The sequence below is a fragment of the Ambystoma mexicanum genome, chromosome 1p, assembly GCF_040938575.1.
Source record: "Ambystoma mexicanum isolate Mex_15411 chromosome 1p, UKY_AmexF1_1, whole genome shotgun sequence".
In the NCBI taxonomy this organism is placed as follows: domain Eukaryota; kingdom Metazoa; phylum Chordata; class Amphibia; order Caudata; family Ambystomatidae; genus Ambystoma; species Ambystoma mexicanum.
Genome location: NC_090921.1, coordinates 668,401,088 through 668,425,352, shown reverse-complemented (window position 1 = coordinate 668,425,352; position 24,265 = coordinate 668,401,088).

Sequence of the window (24,265 nt, the reverse complement as noted above, 5' to 3'; positions counted from 1 at the left end):
GTTAACACTGCTTATCCTGCTCGGCAACACCACCTACCCCCGGACTTCATGATGGCAGATCCTGCTCAGTGACTTTGCTTTGTTTTGCTGGATTTCTAAAGGGTGAATCGAACTAAAAAGCATAGCAGTACTGTACATACATAAACACTAAAATGAGAATAACCACGTCAACATTACAAAATTAGATTGTATAACTTAAGTTTCTATTTGTGGACAGATTTTATTTTCAAAGGTCTAATTTAAAATATTTCCTTGCGTAAAAAGTGATCTTAACAGGATTAACTCTGAAGTGAATGGTGTTTCAGAAATGTAAATATTTTGAAACCTCATTTGACCTTTTCATTGTTCCAATGGAAAATAAAATCACTGACATTTCAGCAATTGCTACTTTAAACTTGAGATATGGTTCTATAAATCTAACACAGAATGGCAGAAATTACTAGTCTTTAATTGGTTATAGAGCACCCTTTAATATTAATAGGTCACTAATTGTGATCAACATGATCTTTGCTAAAATCCTCTTCAATGTCTAAGTTCAGTAGAGTGTGAAAATCATTAGCACATAGTTCATTGCTCCCGCCACACTCACTGTGTCTGTACATGCTAGATTGTTTTGCTAAACATTCACAGTGGACTGCATCTGTTCGTGTCACACAATTTTCCAACTGCAGAATGGACACTGAAAAATATGGCATATTACAGATAACGGGGGCTATTTCTTCATCCTTCACAGACTATCCGTGTCCAACGGAGATGGAATATTTGGCCTAGATTGGCCATCTTGGTTCTGGGTCATGACTAGATAGTTTTGTTTTCGTTCTGTGCTGATAACCTGGCAATCTATCTTCCAGGGTATCCAGTAGCTGTTGAGATATTTGTTCCAATGTTCCCAGTGAAGTGACTGCGAAAATGGTGCCTTCTGACAAATTCCTTCCTCCCACAGATTTTGCATCTTTGATTTCTATTTCCCAGTACACTTGCGCTTCACAAAACATTTCCGTTGCCAGGGGGAGCAGCGCAGCTCCATCCGACACCTCTACGAGCCCCGCACTGGACAGGACGTCTGGGTCAGTATATTTTGAGGCGCCATGACCTTAGGTCCTTTTTTCGGCACTCTGCCTTTTTCAGGAACACTGCTTTGATTGAAGTTCTCGTTTAGGGTCTCAGCAAGACTGTCCAGAGACCTGGCGTGGTGGTCTCAAGGAGACAAGCTATTGAAACAGGCCATGTTACAAACCCGGCCCCAACTGACGCTAGTTACAGATGCATCCATTAAAGGTTGGGGCGCTCACCTCAAAGACCGGACGATAAGCAAACTGAGATCTGTTGAAATGCTGGGAGCACATCAATCTGCTGGAGTTGAGTGAGATCCGGGTGGTTGATGGGGATTTTGACCTACTCTATGTATTCTGGCTGATCACTCATCCCGTTTGTTCTCAGGAGGCTAGGCCTGTTCGGGTCCACATTGATTTTGATTCCCCCCTCCCACTCCCGATCTGGGCCTGGAGTTGCTGGACATGTCCAACCTCCCTCGCTGGTGCCTTCCACAGAGAGTGGTCATCCTCTCCCAATCGGATGGACAAATTCTCCATCCAAACCTAACCAGCCTGAACTGTCATGCTTGGCTGCTGAAAGGTTGAGCTATAAGGAGTTGGATTTGTCTGAGGACATACTGGACGTGTTCCTCTCTAGAGCCGCCACCAAATCCATTTGTGGGTGTCATGGGGTTTCGACTTGGTGACAGGAGAGGGATCAGAATTCTTTTACCTGTTCCACATTCTCAGTTCTAGAGTTTCGTTTTTTTTTGGCCCAAACAGCCCTGGGGATTGTCACTGTGAAGTGCATATCTTGCAGCCATTTCGGTTTTCAAGAGAACCCAGAAGCAGGGCTTGTTTTTCACAGTCCCCACAGTAATGCAATTTCTGCAGGGATTGTGTAATCCGTTTTCCCCATGCCCTTTTGTTCCGGCATGGGGCTTGATTGGTTCTCCCTTTTAAGCCTCTTTATTCTTGTTAGTTTACGTTGCTCACCCTTAAGGTGATTTTCCTAGTCTCCATAACTTTTGTTAAATGGGTGAGTGAACTTGAGGCATTGTCAGTTAAACCGCCTGTTTGGTTTTCTCCAAAGAGAATGTGACATTGAGTGAGGCCATACTTTCTCCAGAAGTTAGCATCCAATTTTCATCTTTCTCTCAAAAGACCCATCTTCCTGTCTTATGTGGTCTCTCTCTTCCTTCTAGGGCAGAGGAACGATTCCATCGGCTGGACTTGGTGCAGGCCCTCTGCTTTTTTGTCTTCGATTTGCTCTGAGTTTTGGAATGTATCATTAGACCAACAGCAACCTGAAGTAGAGTTCAGATGCGTGCCTTAACTTTACTGACGTTAAGGCACCCTGAGAGGCATGCCTTTCTGTGAGGCCCGAATACAAGAGTCTTGGACAAAGCAGCAGCCTTCTGGTTCAAATGGGTATTTTCAACCTGCAAGCTATCAAACTTTGTTCCACCTGTACACCATTTGTAAAAGGATAACGTTTCTTATGGTGTCACTTTTGAAACTTGTATGACGGAAACTGTGAATTTCCACTTCTCTTCAACCTTGTTGATTTTTCATAGTAATTAAGCAGCCTTATCTAGAGCATTCGTATTTGAGCTTGCTTCAACAATAACGTTAACTCGAGTTAACCAATTTCAAATAAATATGCTGTGTAGGATCATGGAGACAGGGTTGCTGAGTACTGTCATGCTAAATAAATAATTTTCAGGAAATGTTTTGCAGCGTTGTCTCTAATAGCCAACTCTTTAGAACCTTTTCAGCAAGGGTATCGCTTACCATTTGCCCTTGTGACAACATCACCTTCCAAAAGGGCCGCTGATACAGTCCATTAATTCTACACATTCTTTGGTGTTTCAGGAGGGTTTTCTGAACTTTGCTTTATTTTGAGTTTTTCGCATAGCATTCTTCGTGATATACTATGTCATGCACATAAGCTTCTTTTAGATTGATTCACCCGCTCAACATTTTGTTTCCATTGACTATTTTAACTCAACTGAACAGCATCATAAATCTTCTGACCTGCATACTCGGTGCAAACAGTGTACAATCGATGCCTTCTAGCTTTGGGTCTATCACAAAAGAAACTGGCATTTCTATTGAAATCTTGTACCGGTACTTTGGGATCTTGTAATTTGAAGCTCCTTCCTGCTTACTGAATTCTGACCAGCACTTTCCTGTATCTGGCCTGTAATCTGTCAAGGTTGCCTTTGTGTATTAACCTTTTGTAAGAGCACATATCCCTTTGCTTTCTTTCTCCTGCAGTTGTATTATTGGCGTGTTCTGCAGGGAATTTCTAATCCCTGCCTTTGTACTAGTTTAGAATTCTTACAGCATCATGTCGTTTTTCAGTAGATTTAATGTTTTGGATTAAAGCTTCCTTTTGTTGGTGCTGACACAAAGCTTAATGTCTATACCATGCTAGCACATGCTCTTGGACACCAATAGTTGATCTGTCTGCATTACGCCTCCTGTAACCTTAACTAAACTGTTGTACCAGAAACTATTAACAAAAATGAAGAAATGAACATACAGCACTAGCACTGTAATTGCATAGCTATACTAGAAGTATGAAAATGTTCGAGAGTACATTGACATCGAAACCACTTTTTTAGGGCCGGTTATACATTTTGAATGAGATGTTGGCAATTAAAATCCATCCATAAATAACAGATTATGAAGATTTGATGCACGTCATTGGTGTCCATCCTGATGACATCATCAATACTACATGCCATGCTCCATAGAGTGAAGACATTGAAATGATGAATCTATTGCTAGTTTCTGATGGCCCAAAGATCCCACCTTTTCCTCATTAAAATAGTCACAGGTCACAATATTTCGCGCAAGATTTGAAGCCTCTTTATTAAGCTCTTAAATCAGAGAAGTTTGAAGACTATCATCCACAAATTCTTTTGAGCAACAAAATAATGCGAATGAAATCTGATTTTTTCCAATAATTGGAGCAATTCTGTTTGTATGTGGCAAAACAGGTCTCTGCCACATTCCCTCTAAAACATCTCTGTGAAATAGTGATTAATGGCTTTGACCTCTCCAGTAGAATGAGGAATCTTTGCTTCAGTTAGCAGATTTCCACAGTTCTAAGTAGGTCCTTAGGTTGCTTATATGCTTTGCTAATCACTAGAATAATATTGTGACTTTGGCAGTTATGTCCTCTTCCTCATCCTTCTAAGGACTCAGCAGCACAGCAATCTGGGTTCTACAAATCCGCACCACCCCCCATTGCTCCCTCCGTACAGTGCTCTCGACAAGGACTGTCTGTAACCTTTGTTCTTTTACACGATTGGCTCATGGAATAACTGATTTATAGACCCCAGAACCTTAGCCTCAGGAAATGGGGCTTTTGGCTGTGGTTCTGTCAAACAAGACACAGAAAACATGGCTACATTTCAGTCACATATACTCTGTGAAGCAAAGATTTGAAAGTCTACTTGTTCTATGGCTTAAGATGGCAGAAAGCTAAGTTAGGCGATTCCCTAGTTGCTCGCCTTGATGGTCAGTCCCTTTAAATTTGTAGGTGGGCTTTTTTACTCTCGTTTCTTTGCGGTTCCAAAGAAGGACAAAGCATACTTGGGGGGGAATATTTTTGATCCCTCTTGTTTGAACAGCTTACCCATAGACAGATTTATGATTTTCATGGGGCTCAGATCTTGATGTGTGTTAAAGGAGGGAGATTGGATGTGTGCATTGGACAATCTCGACATGTACATGCACATTCTTATTTGGTGTTCGCACAAAGTTCCTGGGGTTCTTTCTGCAGGACTGCATTTTACATCTTAAATCTCAGTTCAGCTCAGTGTCTTCACCAAAGTGGCAGGCTTGACTGAGACATCCACATTTACATGTATGTGGACAACTGGTTGATTCAGGCATTCAGCAAGGAAGTGCTGTATCTGTCTCTACTAATCACTCTGTAATTGGTTTATGCAGTTGACCTGTCAGTCATTTGGAGAACATCTACAGTTTCTCTATTATAGAGAACCCGCTACATCAGCTTGATCTGGGATTCTCCGATGAGGAGAGCTGTCTTTCCTCCAGAGAGACTATTGAATGTCTGTGTGTCTAGTTTTGTGAAGTTATGGAGGAACCTGCCTTATGGTTGCAGATAATTCTGGATTGTATGGCCTCTTGTGTACTAGTAGTTACTAATGCAAGACTTCAGATGAGACTGCACTGCACCTGAGGTGAGTCAGTGGTTTCAAGAAGTTAAAGCCTGGTATTGGTGGATGGAGGTCCACCTTACCATGCTGTCCAGGAGCTTGTTCTGCCCTCTGTAAGGGGAGCAGAGTATTGATCCTGATGGACAACACTACTGCAATTTTCTTTTTAAGCATGTGGAGGGTCAGAAAGTCTAACTTTCTGTGCAGGTGGCAGTGGGCTTCCGGAATCAGTGAATATTTCATTGGCTCCTATCCACGGTAACCCATCTGGTGGGAAAGCTGTGTGCAAGCAAGCGTACAGAGCAGAATGAGCAAGACTTCCAATGAGTGGGTGATTGCTCAATCATTTCTGGCCCCAATATTCCAGCAGTGCGGCTCCCCACTGGCTGACCTATTCAGGACATTCTTGAACAGGTAATGCCCTCTATATGCCTCACGAAAAAAATGGGGACCCAATTCTCAGCTAGATGCTTTTCCTGTATGTCTCTGTATGCCTTTCCTCCCATTCCCCTGCGGCAAAGGTTCTCCATGTTCAGGCTTTCTGTTGTATACTGTCTAATCTGAAAGCTCCCTGGTGGCCAGACAGGACATTGGAGTTGCTGGAATTCTTGAATCTTCCCCCTGTAATACTGACAACCCCTAAGGGCAAGGTGCTTCACTCCTCCTCTGTCTGGGCTTGGCTGCATGGTCTGCGAGGATCTGCTTTTCGAAGATCTGGGTTTTGTCACTATAGAACAATATTAATTCACAATATGTCAATTAATGCACAAGGTTCTTCCAGTTGTGAAGAGACAGTTTAATGGGCTGCATCCCCTCTTTTGCCGGGAGACACGCACACTCCCTTTTGTGGAACATACATTTCTGATGCTTGTTAATCTGCTTAGAATCACATACTGTGCATATGGTCCGACATCCAGTGGTAACGGGGGAGTATTGCATCTTGTCTTTCGGGGACGGAAAGGGGACGTTGGCATAGGCGTGTCTGTAACACTATCCCTATCGTGACGTGTGGTGTACCCAAAATCCCTCAGACGCCGAGGTCCCTCAGATTGTTTTTTCCGCCCAGATAACTAGAGACATTGTTTATCTTTACCGAATTGTCGGTTTATTCCCTGTTAAGTTACTTCGCCCAACAAGAACATCTTCGACGAAGACTACGGGGGATTCGTCTACGGCTGTGGGTTTTGGCGCCTAAGATCCGGCAGCTGGATTTTCCACGTGGTCGGGCCCTCTGGGGTCGGGGTGGCCATATTGCCGGTATGTCTTTCCTCCATTCCCCTCTTTTCCCAGTGGGTCTGGTCATCCTTCCCTTTAGCTATGGAAAGGACTCCTTTTAGATTCTGCCCAAAGTGTAGGGTCAGATATTCTTGGAAGGATGAACACAGGACGTGTAAGCCTGTCTCCCCCTAGAGCACGACGAGAAGCGGTGTGCATTGTGCCAACTCCTTTGGCCTCAGACCCTTAAGGAACGCCGTGTAAAGCGGTGGGCCGCGTATGGTATGTCACACGTGGAACCCCCTTTCCCCCAACGCCACACCCGCTGAAAGTGACAGGGGTACTTCAGATGACCAAACATCAGTTTCGGATGATATAGACCTTGAGGCGGACGCTTCTAGGTCCGCCACGCCCGTCCCCGTCCCTTTAAGGCTTGACTCTGGTCTTGCTGCAGGGACAACACCCGGCGACAGGGGCGTACAAGCGCAGCGCACTAAGCACACAACCCCTATGCCAATTTCGAAAGCGCCAACAGGGCCACCGAAAACTTCGACGGTTCCCTCGGATCGTTCAGATCAAAAGCCTTCCCCGCATCCGCAGCAGCGTTTTGCGACTGGGCAACCTAAAACAGCTAAGGGCGCTACTCCGAAACCTACACGCATCGAAGCGCGGGAGCCCAACGCTTCCACGGTCTCTAAGGCTGCGGTAGGCTTCAAACTACGGCTAGGCCTCTACCCGGAAAACCAACCGCTAGCCCCTCTAGCGCCACGTAAGTTATTACTCCTGCCGATAAACCATCTGAGCCTCTGTCTCACGACGATTCAGTGACCATCGAAAGCGGCATCAGAAGAATTACGGCACTGGTGGGCCTTACCCCGTTTCCGCCTAAGGTTATGGGACAAGCCGCGGAAAACATTTTGGCGGATTGGGTTCCCAATTCTGACGACGCTTATGAGGATAGTCAAGCGCCTCTTTCCGATGCCCTGAGAGACTCCTTTCAACGCCGCAGGGCGGAGAACGTTGTTTCTCCTCTCGCAGGCCCGTTTGGGTCCTCTAAATGGACTCCAGAAAATGTCAAAGGGTGTATGGATCGGCTGGAGCAGATTATCAGTTTTTCTGATCATCCTCCCACGAAAAGGGCCCGGGTATTCTCTAAGCTTCAAATTCAGGAAGATCAGTCTCATGTTTTCCAACCGGATGACGTGGTCCAGATGGACACATATAGAGACATCTATAATGAAGAAGCTTCTTTTCTGCAAAACTATGAGGAAGACCAACCGGATACTATGGACAACTGGGAGGAAACCTCGCAGGAAGGTCAGGACCCATGGACACAGCAAGATCAAGACTCTGTTTTGTGCATAGACTCTCCTCCGCCCACCCCGGCTCGCCAGGCCTCTCCTTTAGATGGCCAAATGGCATTCAACTCCATGTTGAAAAAAGCAGCTGAATATTTTAAAATTACCACTCAAGAGGCAGTACCTGAGCAGGATTTCGTGGAGGATATCATTAAAGAAAAACCTCTGGCGAGTCAATCCATCCCCCTCTGTTAAGAGAAGGGTAGCTCCCTCATTGGTGTCACCTGCTCAAACATAGGAATTGAACCCAATAGTCAAAAAAATTATTTTGCCCTTCTCCTTCCGACCCTCTATACATCAAAGGGCACGCCATCCCAGATTCACTGGTAGTGACTACCACTCGAAAGAGGGCAGGAGTACCCCTTGCCACGAGGGAATTGCCACCAGACAAGGAATCTAAGTAGCTGTATGCCCTTGGTAAACGTGTCACGTCAGCAGCCGCATACACTATACGGGTTGCTAATAATACTACTCTATTAGCAAGCTATGCTGGTGCCCAATGGAACTTGCTCCAGGAAGGCCTCCAAGAGGTCCCTGAACCCGCCAAGTCAAAGCTTCTCTCCATTGTAACGGAGGGAAGATAAGTTAACCAGATCGTGGTGAAGAACACCCTGGACACTGCGAAAACTGCAGGCAGGTCTCTTGCTCAAGGGACCCTACTGAAAAGACCACGCTTGGCTGCGTACATCAGGATTTAAACCCGAGACTCGGGCCTCCCTCATTAATAAACCCATTGAGGAGACTAACCTCTTCGGGAAAGCGGTGGATGAGGCTTTGGAAACAGCCAAGAAGGAGCATGATACTCTAAAGTCTCTGCAGCAAATTACACAGAAACCCTCCTCCCAGAGGAGTAATAACTCTCAGCGGTCCTTTCGAGGGCAAGCCCGTGCTGGTCAAAACAACTACGGCACGGGTAACTTCAACACAAATCAAACATCTGGAAGCACCACTTACTACCCCTCAAGGGGTCAGAAACGCGGCAAGGGTAGGGGCAGAGGCTCCAATCCCAGAGGAGCCACGGCTTCAAGTCCAGGTGCCCTCCCAGGTCACCCCAGACGGGGGGCGATTAACATCTTTCCTCAGGGCATGGGAAGGGATAACTTCCAACCAGTGGGTCTTGAAGACGGTCGCCCACGATTACTGCATGGAATTCGCCCGACCTCCACAGTTCAGGCCGCCACGCTCACGGCACCTTTCACCGGACCATCTGGAGATCCTGATCCAAGAGGTGGAGGCACTGCTGGGAAAGGACGCCATAGAAGCCGTCCCTATTCTTCAGGTAAACAAGGGTATTTATTCAGTGTACTTCCTTGTACCCAAAAAGGATCTCACCATGCGCTCTGTTCTAGACCTGCGCCCAGCGAGCTCGTTTATCAAACCCCAGAGGTTTTGCATGGTAACACTGCAGGAGGTGATCCCATTGCTGAAACAAGGGGACTTTATGGCAACATTGGACTTGAAAGGTGCATACTTTCATATTTCAATGTTGCAAGCACACAGGAAATATCTAAGGTTCATGATTCAGGACAGGCATTACCAATTCAAGGTACTCCCATTCGGCATCACCTCGGCGCCAAGGGTGTTTACCAAAGTCCTGGCAGTGGCAGCAGCACACCTGCGCAGACTATCAGTCCCAGTTTACCCTTACCTCGACGACTGGCTCATCACGGGGGACTTGTTCGATGCTTGTTTATCGAACACCCAAAAAACAGTATATCTCCTTCAGCCTGGGTTTCTTAATCAACGAAAATAAATCCAGTTTAGTCCCCAGCCAAGTAAAACAATTTCTGGGAGCTCTAATTCAGATGGAAGACGGCCTCGTCTTCCCCTGCAACGAGAGGGTTCAGAACATGCTTTCTCGGATTCCTCAATATGTAGCCAGTCGGGAGGCGACGGTACGCAAAGCCATGCGTTTGCTAGGGATGATGGCTTCATGCATATACTTGGTTCCCCAAGCGCAGCTGCACATGCGTCCCATGCAAGAGTGGCTCAACAGCCAGTGGTGTCAGGCCAGCGGACAATGGGAAGATCCAGTAGTTTCGCCAGCACTCGTTCTCTCTCTGCAGTGGTGGTCAAGAGAAAACCTCTTGACGGGGAAGACCTTCACCACCCCTGCAGTGGAAGCCACTCTCACGACAGGCGCATCTCTCACAGGGTGGGGAGCTCTTCTGCTTCAGCAGACAGCACACAGAGTTTGGTCTCCCCAAGTAGTGTCCAACCATATAATCTTACTGGAGCTGTTAGCGGTGTTCAAGGCTTTGAAAGCCTTTCAGATGCAGCTGCAAGGGAAGACAGTCCTGATTCTAACAGACAGCACTACAGCTATGTATTACCTGAACAAACAGGGGGGCACTCACTCTCCAGGGCTATCCAAGCTGTCCCAGAACATTTGGATATGGGCTCTCAGACGCAAGATGTTTCTGTTGTCCCAACATGTTCCAGGGGAACTCAATCTTCTAGCAGACATACTCAGCAGAGATTTCCCTCTGCCCGAAGAATACGAATGGAAACTGCACGAAGACATTGTGTCCAACGTCTTCGCAGAATGGGGTTTCCCAGAGATCGACCTGTTTGCTACTCAGGAGAATGCCCAATGCCAAGACTATGCCTCAAGATAGCCCCAGAACCAATCCAAGGGGAACGGTCTCTGGATAACATGGTCGGGGAAATTTGTCTACGCTACACCCCCACCCACCCGACTCCCCTTCTCAACAAGATAGTGCACAAGATGCACCAGGAACCAGTTACCTTGATACTGGTGGCCCCGCCAACCCTGGTTCGCTCACCTGATGGAAATGTCCCTCTCCCCACCAGTCAAGCTTCCCTGCCCATAAAACAAGTTGTCTCCGGACAGGGTGGGAGACCCTAGCCCTCAAACTCTGAATTTAGCAGCCTGGCTCCTGAGATCATAGTTTGGACACCTGCAACTCCCTCAGAGGTGCATGGACATACTCGGGGAAGCGAGAAAACCTAATACACGTTATTGCTGTGCCAGCAAGTGGAAACGTTTTGTCATCTGCTGCAATTCCAAGGGCGTCAATCCCATTGATTGCTCACCCTCACACATTGTGCTTTATCTAACCCACCTGTTGGACTCTGGGTTAGTCTTCAATTCCCTAAAGGTTCATCCGGCTGCTCTGTCAGCCTACACCACATCACAACAAAAGGTGTCGTGGTGGAAAATACCAGTGATTAGAGCCTTTATGGAAGGGGTTAAGAGGATTTATCCTCCCATCTCTCACCCAGCCCCTGGCTGGGATCTGAATATGGTTTTGACGAGGCTCATGGGAGCTCCCTTTGAGCCTATGCATAAAGCAAATCTGAAAGACCTGACTTATAAGACAGCCTTCCTAGTGGCTATCACTTCTATCGGAAGAGTTAGCGAACTACAGGCGCTTTCTGTTCTAGACCCCTTTGTTACAGTCCACAAAGATAAGATAGCTCTGTGCACACATCCCAGGTTTGCGCCTAAATTCATCTCCAAGTTCCATGTGAACCAATCAATCGAACTACCCACTTTCTTCCAGAACCCTACTAACATGACCAGAAGAAGCCTTCACACACTAGATGTGCGCAGGGCAGTCATGTTTTACCTGGGAAGAACTAAACCACTAAGGAAGACTAAACAATTCTTCGTTTCAGTGGCAGCTGGTAGAGAAGGGGATTCTGACTCTAAATCGGCTATCTCAAGGTGGATTGTCAAATGCATCACACTGTTAAACTCTTGCTAAGAGCGAACTGCCCTTCAAGCCTAGAGCACATTCTGCTCGAGGCACTTGGGCATCCATTGCATTAATTGCAAATGTTCCTCTTGAGTCCATTTGCAAAGCGGCAACCTGGAGTTCTGTACACACTTTTACAAAACACTATTGCCTAAACACTCATTCTAGGTCTGATTCTCAAGTGGGACAAGCAGTACTAAGACATCTTTTCTCTACTGTTCCTTCTCACAACCCACCTCCAACTCCGGGTACTGCTTGCTAGTCTATGCACAGCATGTGATTCTGAGCAGATTAACAAGCATCAGAAGACATGCATTACTTACCGTAATAGCATTTCTGATGATTGTATCTGCTTAGATTCGCATGCGCCCTCCCTACCTCCCAGCTCGGGTCGGAAGGAACATTGACGTCTTACTACTTTCTCTCTTTATGTACTCACTCACTATAGCCTTGGGCTCCCTCATGGCAGACAAAATACAATCGGAGGGACCTCAGCGCGTGAGGGATTTTGGGTACACCACATGTCACGATAGGGATAGTGTTACAGACACGTCTATGCCGACGTCCCCTTTCGGTCCCCGAAAGACAAGATGCAATACTCTGCGGTTACCACTGGATGTCGGACCATATGCACAGCTTGTGAATCTAAGCAGATCTAATCATCAGAAATGCTATTACGGTAAGTAATGCATGTCTTAGTACTTTCCGCTTTGACACACACACACACCCTTCAAGCAGTTGGTGGTGCTCAGAACTCGTCCTTATTTATTGCTTATGGTTACTACTGACTTCCATTTCAACCAGGAAATTGCTCTTCCTGTCTTTTTGAAATCTGGATTCTGAAGCAAAGAGAATTTCTGTATGTGAGCAGCACTTTAAATTCCTAGTTGGAGCACCGAGAGGAATGTTGTTCTTCAGAACTTCTCTTTGTGGAGAAGTGTAAGATCCTCAACCTGTCTGAGAGTTTCTAGGCCTCCATTGAGACATGGATTGCCACGTACATGCCTGAGATTAACAGACAAAGTATAGTTTAACACAGTGTTTATTAACGGTTTGTTGCTGGATGGGCAAAAATAATGAATGCGTGGATACAAAGAACACAGTCTCTACTCTCTGAGAGAAACCTTCTTTGGGAAGTCTTATTCTCTGTGGTTGTGAGCTCAAAGGATTTCCCAAACCCCTCTGCTTGATGATTCTTAGTTGTCGGGGTTAAGGGGTTTCACAAACCCTTCATGAAGATGATTCTTAATAATATAGTTCAGGTCTCTTAAGAGTTGGAGGGAGAGCACTGGCTTCTAGTCGAGTGGGAACTCGAGCAATTTGGGTTGACCTCCCACCCACTCCTTTCTCTTGGGCTGCCTGAGCAGTCCAGAGGGCCCTAGCACCTCCCTCTAAGCTGTATATTTGCAGTTTCCTCCTGTTGCTGTATTACCTTGTCCTTGCTTTATCTTACCAACTGTCCTTGTACCCTCCCAACAACTCTACAGTTTCTTCTACCACCTTCTTATGACGTTCCGTCACCTTTTCCTTTATTTCTACCACTGCCTTAATTATTTCAGATGCCTCCTGTCCTCCCACGGATTCCTCATCTTGGATCTGTTCGTATCCTGCTTTGCAGTCACTGCAAATATTTGAACAGCAGAGGGTGCTGTGCGGCATCAAGTAGATATCGCTCAACTGTTACCATTCCCATGTTCTGACATGAGGTCGATGACAGTGTAAATGGCAGAAACCGTGCCCATTGCCTCAGTTTAGTTTTTCCGCATGCACAGCACACTCTCAGAATGGTTCGACTCGCCTCTGTGAATTTCTTCAACTAACGTCATATTTCTGTTTGTAACCCTTCACAATGTCTATGGCGAAAACAGGCTTTAACAGATGCGCAGACTGGGATCTGAAGATGTCGCTCACTGATCCACACAGGATTTGACTCTGCCTCGGCGAAGAATACAGTCAACTAATGCGGCTCCTGCTAATCGATGACTAGTAAGGCCTTGAAGGGAGAGAAGGCCAAAACTAACCCTAGGTTGTTTGGTTTCCAAGTCTCTCTTCCACACCTTCAAAGAGAAAATTTTCCAAAGGTAGAAGCTCCACCAGAGACAATTCTCCAGGAAGGCCCAAACGATCTAAACATTCCAAACAGTCGAGATCCAGGAGCTATACCAGTCACTCTTCATCATAACGGAAGAAGTAGAAGAAACGCCGCCATCTTTCCTCATCTTCCAACTCATCGCTCAACAAACATCAGGTACGTTTTCCTGAATAGACTGACTCAGCAGCCGAATGGGAAAGGTTCTATGAAAATGTTATGGTAATATTCTTGAAGGGGGCCCTTCTTGGTCCCTCGAAAGAGCAGAAAGTCTATTGATCCCACTGAATCTTCCAAGAATGTCAGTGAATCGAGCAAGGTTTCAACTCACATGCCCAAAATCCAGTGCCTGAATACATCAAGGATGTCGTCTCGATTACCGTCGACCACAGAGACAACATTCAAGATGAAAGCTTCTGTAACTTTCTCCTCGACGAGGTCCATGTCGAAAGGCCCTTCATCGACCTTAGACACAATTTAACCCAAGTCTAAGACGGATTTCTTCATTTTTGAGGAGGAAGACGACGTCCTACCCTTTGGGTATGAATGTTTTGGAACTCCTAATGTTCCAGAAGAATTTATCTTGGATAAATCCCATCAAGAAGACCTAGCTACTTGTCTGAAGGAAGCCAGTGGTCTGGATACTTCCCCTGAGGTCCAATTCGACACTCCTCATGTCCATTCTCAGCCAAATGTGGCCTATAGAACGGTCATGAACAGCTTGATTAAGTATTTGGGTTGTGGGCATTCTGCAAAGGACATTATCCCAGATGACCTCCGACATCTTAGATGGAGGCCCTCCTAAGAAGCCTGTGCTTCCCTTCCATTCCATGCAGAACTAAAAATAAAAACATTCTGGAAACCTGGCAAAAACCTGACACCACTCCGGCTGTGAAGGAATAAAGAACACTTTCTGTGGACCCTGACTTGCTTTCCAGGCACCCTGGACTAGAGTTTGGTGCAGGTTGCTACCTCCACTTCAAAGGCGGCAGCTTATCCGACCATCCTCTCACCCCACCTTCCGCATAGGGACAGTAAGAGGTATGACACACTAGCAGGGTATTCTCTGCTGGAACCATAGCATTCAAAGCCATTAATGCATTGTTTGTGCTTGCAAAAGGCAACTAAACATTATGTTATTTCCCAAGCTGCAGAAAACGTTCTTGAATGTGAGATGGGTACAATAATCTCATCAATGATGGTAAGGAGGCCTCTTGCCAGTCCCTTCAGTCAGGCCTTGATCCATCAGACTGCGTCGGCCCGTGTATGGGCTCTAGTGGGGTAATCAGATTTTCTTGGCTACAGAAGTCTGGGTTTGCTGCTGATGTACAATCAAGACTTCTGGATATGCCCTTTGATGGGTCAAAGCTATTTGGGCCAAAGACAGAGGACAGTCTAGAAATGCTACAAGTTTCAAAGGCTGCAGCAAAATCTTTGGTGGCAGCCATTCATCAGCCGCAAGAACACCCACCTTCGCAGGCTTGGCGAGGGTGTTCCTTTTTGGTATTACTCCTCTTTTGGCCAAAGGGGGAAAGCAATCAAGCTTCCCAGAAACGAGGATAAAGGTGGTTCACAAATGCCGCGGAGGACAACCTGCTTAAGCAACAACCTCCTCATTGCCCACAGCAACAGCCCCAAAACCTCTGAGCACTTTGCTCACAGAATCCCGGTGGGAGGCAGATAAACCCAGCATGTACAAGAATGGCATCGCATTACTTCAGATGCATGGGCACTACAGACAGTGGCCCAGTGATACTGTCTCCCATTTCTGCAAAGGCCCCCAGATTGACCCCCTAAGTGAGCAATCTCTTTGGGAACCTGATCTGCTCCTTCTACAGGATATTCTTTCTATGTTGGAGAAAGTTTCTGTGCAGAAAAATACCTGTAGCAGAACAATGCCAGGGTTGGTACTTCACAGATTTCCTGGTTCCCAAGACAAACAGAGGACTGCGACCAGTCCTGGTCCTGAGGTGCTTGAACAAGTTCCTCAGGAAAGACTAATTCAAGATGGTCACTTTCGCAGATCCTCCAGGCTGTTCAGCTCCAGGACTGGATGGTGACACTCGATCATCTTGATGTTTACTTTCACTTGCCTATACATCCCAAGCACAGAGTACTGAGGTTCGCCATTGGTAGTTCTCACTATCAATTTCAAGTTCTGCCTTTTGGACTCGACTCCTCCCGAGGGTTTTCACCAAGTTGATGGCGGTGGTGGCAGCAAATCTAAGAGGGGAGGAATTCACATCTTTCCCTACCTAGATGATCGGCTGATCAGAGCTCGTTCTCCTGAACAGGCTCTGGAACATCTCAACAGCACATGCCACTCTCTCCACTTACGGCTTCTCCATCAACTTCAAGAAGTCCCAGGTGACAACTTCTCAAAAGCTGCAATTCATTGGAGCGTTCCTGTACTCCTCCTCAGGGAAGGCTTTGCCTCCCGAGTTGAGGGCTCAACTTAACCTGAAGATGGTAACAAGATCTGGGAACGCCCAATATCTACCAGCATTTGGTTTTCTGAGGTTGCTGGGCCTTCATTTCATACAGCATTTTCCTGGTGCCAGAAGCTCTCCTGACAATGAGGTCCCTCCACTGGGCCCTGCGATCCGAATGCTCGCAATTCTCAGGCTAGATGATGGACGACCTTCAGGTTCCGAGCAAGTTCTCGAAGGATCTCCTGTGGTGGGCCTGCAAGGAGAATGCGATGATAGAACCTTTTTGGCAACGCTGGCTAGAGATCACTTTAGTCACGGATGCTTCCCTCATCGGTCCCCATCAGAATCAAGACTACCATATAAACATGTTAGACCTGATGGCAAGCAGACTGGTGCTGATGGCCTTTTTGCTGTCCATATAGGGGAAGAATGTACTGATAATGACAGACAACAAGTTGGCCGTGCATTACCTCAGCGAAAAATGCGTTGTAGGGTGACTACCACTGTGTAGAGAGGCAATGCAGCTCTGGATTTGGGCGCTGCAAAACAGGATCTCTGTCGGCTGTTCACCTAGCCGGAGTAGAGAATATGACAGCGGACGCTCTGAGCAGGCACAGCACGATCTCCCATGAGTTGCAGTTGGCTCAGGAAGGCCTTCTAGAGATCTTCGACTTTTGGTGAACCCCTCAAGTGGATCTGTTCATGTCCAGTATCAACAGGAAATGCGACCTGTTCTGCTCCAGGGAATTTCCTCAGACAGGAGATCTTAGGGACGTGTTTCGTAGCGGACTGGGAATTTTCTAATCATGTTTGTTTCCACCAGTCCCCGTCATTTCTCAGGTCATTAGGAGGTTGAGGGGGTTTGAATCTCATGACCCTGATTGCCCCAAATTGGGCTAGGAGGACTAGGTACCCAGACCTTCTAGAAATGTCCATCTGCCCTGTATTGTGTCTTCTCCGGAGAGTGGATCTACTCTTGAGAGGGAGGCCGTCTACTTCATTCAGGAATCCGAACGCTGAACCTTCATGCGTGGTTTCTGAGAGACTAAGATACAAATATTGGGACCTCCCGGAAGACGTTATGGAGGTGTTGCTTTTAGCTAGAAAACCAGCAACAAAAGCACTATACCACTGCTGTTGAAACAGGTTTTGCAGCTGGTGTAGAGCTAAATATGTAGATCCTTTCTCTTGCAATGCACCTGCAATACTTTCTTTTTGCACTGCACCTAGCCCACCAAGTGGCCGTGGGGGGTGCGGGGGTACCATTAAGGGATACTTGTTGGCATGATCTATTTTTAAATGCACAAAAGAAAAAGGCTCTTAGTTTAAGGTGCCTATGTCATACAATTCTTAAAAGGACTGACAAATTATTTTATTTTACTGTGGTATAGTTTGATACTAATCCTTGACACAACATAGCAATACTAATCCAATTCAAAATCGAGTAAAAATGAAAGAAATACAGCCATAAAATGAATGTATAGCAAGATTGCAGTGCATCAGAGTATTGAAATAAAAGGAAACAAGTAAGAAGAAAGAGATGGAAACTCAGGGTATTAAGTCCAGTGATTGCAAACAATTCATCTGTTGATTCAGCATAATTGGGGTATTTCTACATAGAAGTGTGAAGTAGATGATACATGCTCCATGCTGTGTGACCACAGCTAGATTGCATTTTTAAGGCTAAGGACAACACGTTGAATTCAAGGAAGATCATGTCAATAGTGGTTGGCTGTGGTAGTCTTAGTAGCCTTTTTAGCAGGGTGCGCTCCAGTTTGCTGACCATTGCGACGTTTTGCATAGCCCATAGTTCTGCTCCATACAGGATGGTAGAGGACACTGTAGCATGGTAAAGTTTCAGCAGTGCATCAATTGAGAACCCTCATGCTTTGTTGGTGAAAGAGCCAATAAGGATGGGGGTTCTGTTCCGGACGTACTCTAGGTGCACAGTGCCTTGTAACTTATTTTCAAGGTGCAGACCCAAGTAGTTGTTGACCTTTAAGAATACCATGATTTTGGTCTTTGTATTCACCACCAAAGCATTAGTCGTCGTATACCTTCAGGTTGTCCAGGGAGGCCTGCAAGTCAGATAGAGGACAGTGATGTCGTCCGCATATCCCAGCCATTTCATTGCAACTGAGCCCAGTTTAGGGGGGATTGCATCTGAGCTAGTCAAAGTATTGGCCTTATCAGCTAGATAGAGATAGAAAAGTATGGGTGCAAGGTTGCAACCCTGCTGTGGGTTCTGTGCGTCTATCCATGCAGTGGTTCTTCCATGTTGAGCCATCCTGATTTTGATTCGGGTGTTCTCATGTAGGGAAATGATCATGCTCAATATGCCAGGCGGAATGCCCCACTCGGCCAGTTTGCCCCATAGTCTTACAGTCTACAGTATAGAAAGTGTCACTTAGATCAATAAATGCCACGTATTTGGTGTTTGTCTTACCATCCATGTCTGCTGAATAATTGTGCGAAGGGCCAAGGTGTTAGTGGTGGTGTTGTGCTGCTCCTTCCTGAAGCCTGTTTGATTGAGGGGGTGATTCCACAGCCCTCTTCCCATGATAGAAGTACACTGGCAAAGATCTTAGCCGGTGCATCCAGCATTGCCAGGATACGATAACTATCTGGGTCAGCTGGATTACACTTCTTATAGAAAGGTACAATGATACTATTGTGCCAGGATGGAGGGATTTTCTGTGCGATTCCAATAGTGGAGAAGAGTATGTGTAGGGCCTCAGACCAGATGTCTGCAAATACCATTGGGTCTCGGTGCCCTAGAAGATTTCGAGGCATTGATATGTCTGCTAATGTCTATAGGTGCGAGGCAATATGGTCAGTTGGGACGTCGGTCGTATACACTTGGAATCCTCGCCAGCCCCATTGGCTACCCCAAGTGCCTTTTCTATATGCAGCTTCCATGCTGTTTCTGAGGCACCATTTAAGTCCCTGGTTTCCTTACTCTTCGAGGGCCCTTCTCCAATGATACGTCAGAACTCACAGGAGTGATTAGTTTGAGAAGCATAAACTAGGGCTTGCCACTTATTGCATTCAATCAGGTACATGTGCCTTCTCAGCCAATTGGAGTATCGATTTTTTTTATTCTTTTAAAAAAATTTAAAAAATGTTTTTAAAAATGTTTTTATTTTTTTTAAGTCCTGATGTTTTCAACGATCAGTGGGATCTAGTTTGGTCATTGCAAGAATACGAAGGTCACTCCTTAGGCCACTTTTGCAATCTGGCTTACTACTTTCTGTTGCGCATATGCTGATGTTCTCAACTATGCTCACAGATGCCTCAAGGGCTACAGTTGCGGTTTCAGCACTTTATGTAGCATCAATGTCCTGGAACTCCCCCACAAAAGCATTTAGGGCATGTATGGTTACTGGCAGTGCTTTTACAAGGTTTGCGTCCTTCCACGAAATCCGATTCAGGGCAGTATTTATGAAGAGGTGACCAGATTGTATATTGCCAATGCAGAGTCCTGGGAGCTTTAGCCTGGTTATGAGTGGGTAATGGTCGCTTTCGTGGCGATGCGACACACACATGACCTCAATTATCGGTACATTCTTATTGACGAATAGATAGTTCAAAATGATGCTCGTTGTGCCGCTGACTTCAGTGAAGCTAGCAGGAGAGTCAGAAGGAATCACTCCATTAACCATAGAAAGTCCAGCCGCTGCCATTAAACAGCTACATTTTAGCCCCTGTTTAGCTCTGCTCAGGCTGGGCAAAGTGTTACGCTCCCCTGGTCTCTGCGCTGGCGTTGTGGCACGGTCGCAGCCCCCCCAGGGATGAAACTCTTCTTGTCTGTTCCTCCCTCTGCGTGGGGAACTGTGGTGATGAGCAGTGTGGTTTCTGCGTGAATATAAGGGGGGTCGTAGGAGTATGCAGCCTGTCGTCCCTGACCCCTTCTCCAGACACCTTCTCCCTGGATGTGGCTTCTCTGGGGTTGCACTCCTCTTGAGGCTCACCTGCTGAATGATGATGAGCTCTCCATCCTGCTGCTTCTGGCAGGGGCGCTTGTTGAAGGGAACAGAGTTCCTTCACTGGTCCCTTCTCGTGGAAGTCCAGGCCAGCTGCGACTAGTCCACTTCTCTTGTAGGTGTTTCCCTTGTTTCTACTTGCCCGCTTGTCTTCCAACTGTTGTAATTGTATTTGTAAAGTTTGTTCTCTGTCCTTTGTATGTAATATCTTTTCTCTGCTCTCTCCCCTTGCAGGTGGTGTAGCGGTGCCGGCGGTAGCTGCGGTAGAAGAAGCAGAGCCGCCGGTACGGAGGAGTGGGGCTGAGATGGTCTGACAGCTTGTAAGAAGCCGTTAATGGTATCTTAGTGTGGTGTTGGGTTTTAAATGCGGTGCGACCCTGGATTGGTTCGGGAGTTCTAACCTTGTCTTGTCTTCTTTTTTCATTTCAGGACTTCGGCTTCGTGGGACAGAGAGCGCAGGTGCTGCAGCGTCGATTCGGGATCTGCCAAGAAGATGGAGCGTTGCTGTGAGATACGAGCCAGGGTCCAGGTAAGGATGCTGTTGTTGCAGGATCACAAGGTAAGCAGCTGGTCCAGGCGGCGGTGAGCGTCATGTTGCACGGAGGTGCAAAGTAATGCAAAGAGTTTTTCTTGAGGGATCGGTGGGTTTATATAGTCTTGTTCCTGGTCATGCCCAGTAGCTCTGGCCTGCCTGCTGCCACGCCCTGCCACACCTGATGAGTCAGCACCTGAAGACCAGGCCTAGGGAGCCACGCCCAGTGAGTCGGCATATGGGGATGTTCTCTGGAATAAAGGCTTTCAGCACCTGGAAAGTTCTTGTAAAATAAAATCACTCCTTCACTGAAATGAAATAAAAGCACTCCTGCACTGAAATAGTGTTCCTGCTCACATCTCTATATGAGCCTGGCGCCAAAGGCACTGAGTCCAGCCAGGGCCCCTGTGTTTGAGTCCCAAAGGGACATAAGTGAGTCAAGTGACCCATTGCCCCCATCACTAGATGGTGTGTTTTTTGTGTTCTGGGGCCCGTGGTCATGACACAGAGTGTTGGGGTGGAACACAGCACGTTATCGTCCTCCAATGGCAGTATAGACGGAATAATTGCAGTAAAGTTGCCAGAGACCAGTAGTGTGCCTATGGCCTTCAGATGTTCTAGTGCTTCCTTTAAGTCCCTCATCACCACACAATGACTCTATGGGGGAACGCAGATGTTGACTACGCCGATCTCTTGGGTTGTGATTTTGTGGTCATCTTGTGGAAGAGTGATTTTCCCTATTATTATTATGTTTGGTGAGGAGCAAGGCACCTCTTCCATTCTGATGGGTCTACTGACTCACAAGAGCAGTCCCCCTTTAGGGTGCACTCTAATGCCTTGGGTCACAGGGCAAGATATCAGTTGCCACCCATCCACTTGGTCAGACAAGTTTTCTGTAGCGCTATACTGCTCAGATGGTCTGTGTTCCAATAGGCCATCTTCGCTAAACCGGTGTGTTGTGCCATCTGTGTTCCAACTTAGCAAGAGAAACTGAGGGGCCGAGTCAGGGTTGGGAAGGCAGATTTCCCCGCCCCTCTCACCCCTCCCTCCCCTGACTTGCCACCATATTGGCTAACCACGACCAACATGCTGCTTCTACCGATGGATCACCTTTATTTCTGGTCTACTCTTTGTTTCCGCTGATTCTTGTTGGTGAAGTTATGGGCATCCTTGGTGCAGTATTGGTTGCGTTAGAGTGAGATGCTCTGTCAAAGTAGGATTGGGCAGTTGATTGGCCTTTTTCGTCGGCAGACCTGCTTGCCATGCCAGATGGCCCATATAAGCGATTATCTTTTGTCACAATCATGGAGCTTTTGTAGCCCAATGTCTCGAGGGGGATAGCTCAGGGGCAACGTGCTCACCTTGGAAGCAAGATGGCCTGGAACAACACTGGTTTGATCCCGGGCCCGTGCTTCGAAACCTCTGAGTATTAGGCATGTTATAAATAACCTATCCTATATCGTTTGTAGAATGAATTACAGTGTTAGAAGTAGGGAATTCTCTGTGAAGAAGTGGACTATAGTAGTGCGGCTGGCATCTTCACGGATGTCAACCATGGCAATAGCACTACTGTTAATATGTCGTAATGGGATGATTGTGCAGAAGATCCATTACACATGTTTGGTTATAAAGGAAATTCTGTCCTTTACAGAAGACACACTCAATCTTCAAAGCCCTCACAGTGTCTACTGTGGTTGAGGGCTCGATTCTGGTATGATCAGTGTTCACCCCTCGCCTCATTGGTGCATAGTGGCTCTGTGTTGTGGCAATTATACTGGGTTGTTTGTCCAGCCGTGGGTCAAAAAGTGGATCCTTTCCCAATCTTGGGAGCACCACATTGCTGCGCCGAGTGTGTGTTACCACAGTTTTGCACCGTTATTTGTTTATCCAACTGGAGACCTGCCAGTGGCTATTGTGTCTTCGCACTGGTGACTCTGGGTATAGTCGAGTCATACTCCACTGTTAGAGAGGAATATGAAACACAGTTGAGTGAAGCCGAGGTCGGCGCATTTATTTTTTCTTCCAGGTCAGCTATAGATTTTCTTATTTCCAAGTTCTTAGGAAGAGGTTCAGTATTTCCAACTTCAAGATGTATAGGCTGCGGCAGTTTTTAAAAATCTTTTAGTCTCGTCAGACAAGTGTTCATACATTGTGGCCTGCTTATTCACTTTTCATTTTTCTTTGATACCAAACAGTCGAATCCTTGTCTAGTCCACTTACAATTATGTATTTGTGTGGGTGTGCATGATTGTGCTTGCTGCTGGGGAATAAGCTACCAAATTGCTTGTATCGTTACTGATTTTATCAAGCAAGCTGGAAAAAGTACCCATGCGCTTATGCAGGCTAGTTAGTGATATTACAACTTTTTCAAAGTTGGTACCCAACTTGTTGAACGTGGTATCAGTAACGTCGCTTTCATCATAGATTTTTTTTTTTAACTTTATTTTTGGAGTTTACAAACATATGCGAACAAAATAGCACCTAATGGGTGCAACAACAACTGCGCCTCAATGCACCCCCCATGTTACACCCCTCCCCCCCCACGCCCGTCAGCATTCAATTTCAAAGTTGGTTGCTCGTCTCAGTCCTGTGGTTCGGGTTCGATTACACCTCGGGTTGTTTGATGACCGCTTTGATTCGTTTATTGAGTTTTTGTTTGAAGCAGTATCTTCGGATGATGAGAGCAGATATGCTACTTAGGGGTCCCATATGTCGGGGGCGTACATGCAGAGGTAGTGTTCTCACAAATTCTGTTTCCACGTCTTGGCAATATAGTATGTTCTTTCGCCAGATTGCCAAGGTAGGGGCTGGTCCTGAAACCCCACGACATAGCAATTCTCCTGCGTGCTAGTACCAGGAGAACTGCAAGTTTCCTTGTCGAGGGTGACAAGTATTTGGTTAGGCCCAGGAGGGCTACAGTGGGGTAGGCGATAGGTCCTCCCCTATTATCGCAGCTGTTGTCTGTAAGACTTGGGTCCAGAATCGGGACACCTCAGGACAATCCCAGGCGAGATGGAAAAAGTCAACCGCCAAGGTGCCACACCTCTCGCACGTTGCTGCTGATTCCGGTTGCTGTCTGCATTTTTTGGCCGGGTGTAGTATGTTGGTGCATGAAATTGAAGTGGATTTGTTTGAAATGGGTATTCATTGCCACTTTTTGAGTTTGTCGGAGGATATATGCCCAGTCTTCTTCGGGTATCGTGGCTTGAATGTCTTTTTGCCACTGTGTCTTTGTTTGGGTGTTTGCAGCTACAGTGTCTGTTAGTAGGGATCTGTATATCAGTGAGACTAGCCTGCCTTCGCCTTTAGCTTGGATCATGTTGTGAAGGAGGTCCCATGTGGTTGGTTGCTGAGGGAATGTCGGGAACAGTGTCTGTAGAGTGTAACAAAGCCTGAAGTAAATGAATGTATCAAGGCATGTTTTGCTTCCCCTTTCTCTGGCCAGCTGGGGTGTTATGAATAGGCCCTTGGTGAACAGATCGCCGATGGTCTGTATGTTGAGCTTGTCGATCCATTAGTGGAAGACCTTCTCCACCGTTAAGGGGACTCCTGGGATGAATTTGATTGGCAGTAAGGGGGAGAATCTGATTTGCACATCGTATTTCTGTGCAATTTCTTTCCAGATTGCATACTTGTACAGGACAGTGTTCATTGTGTTGTGTGGTACTGGAAAATGACCAATAATAACTGCTCTTAATAGGTTG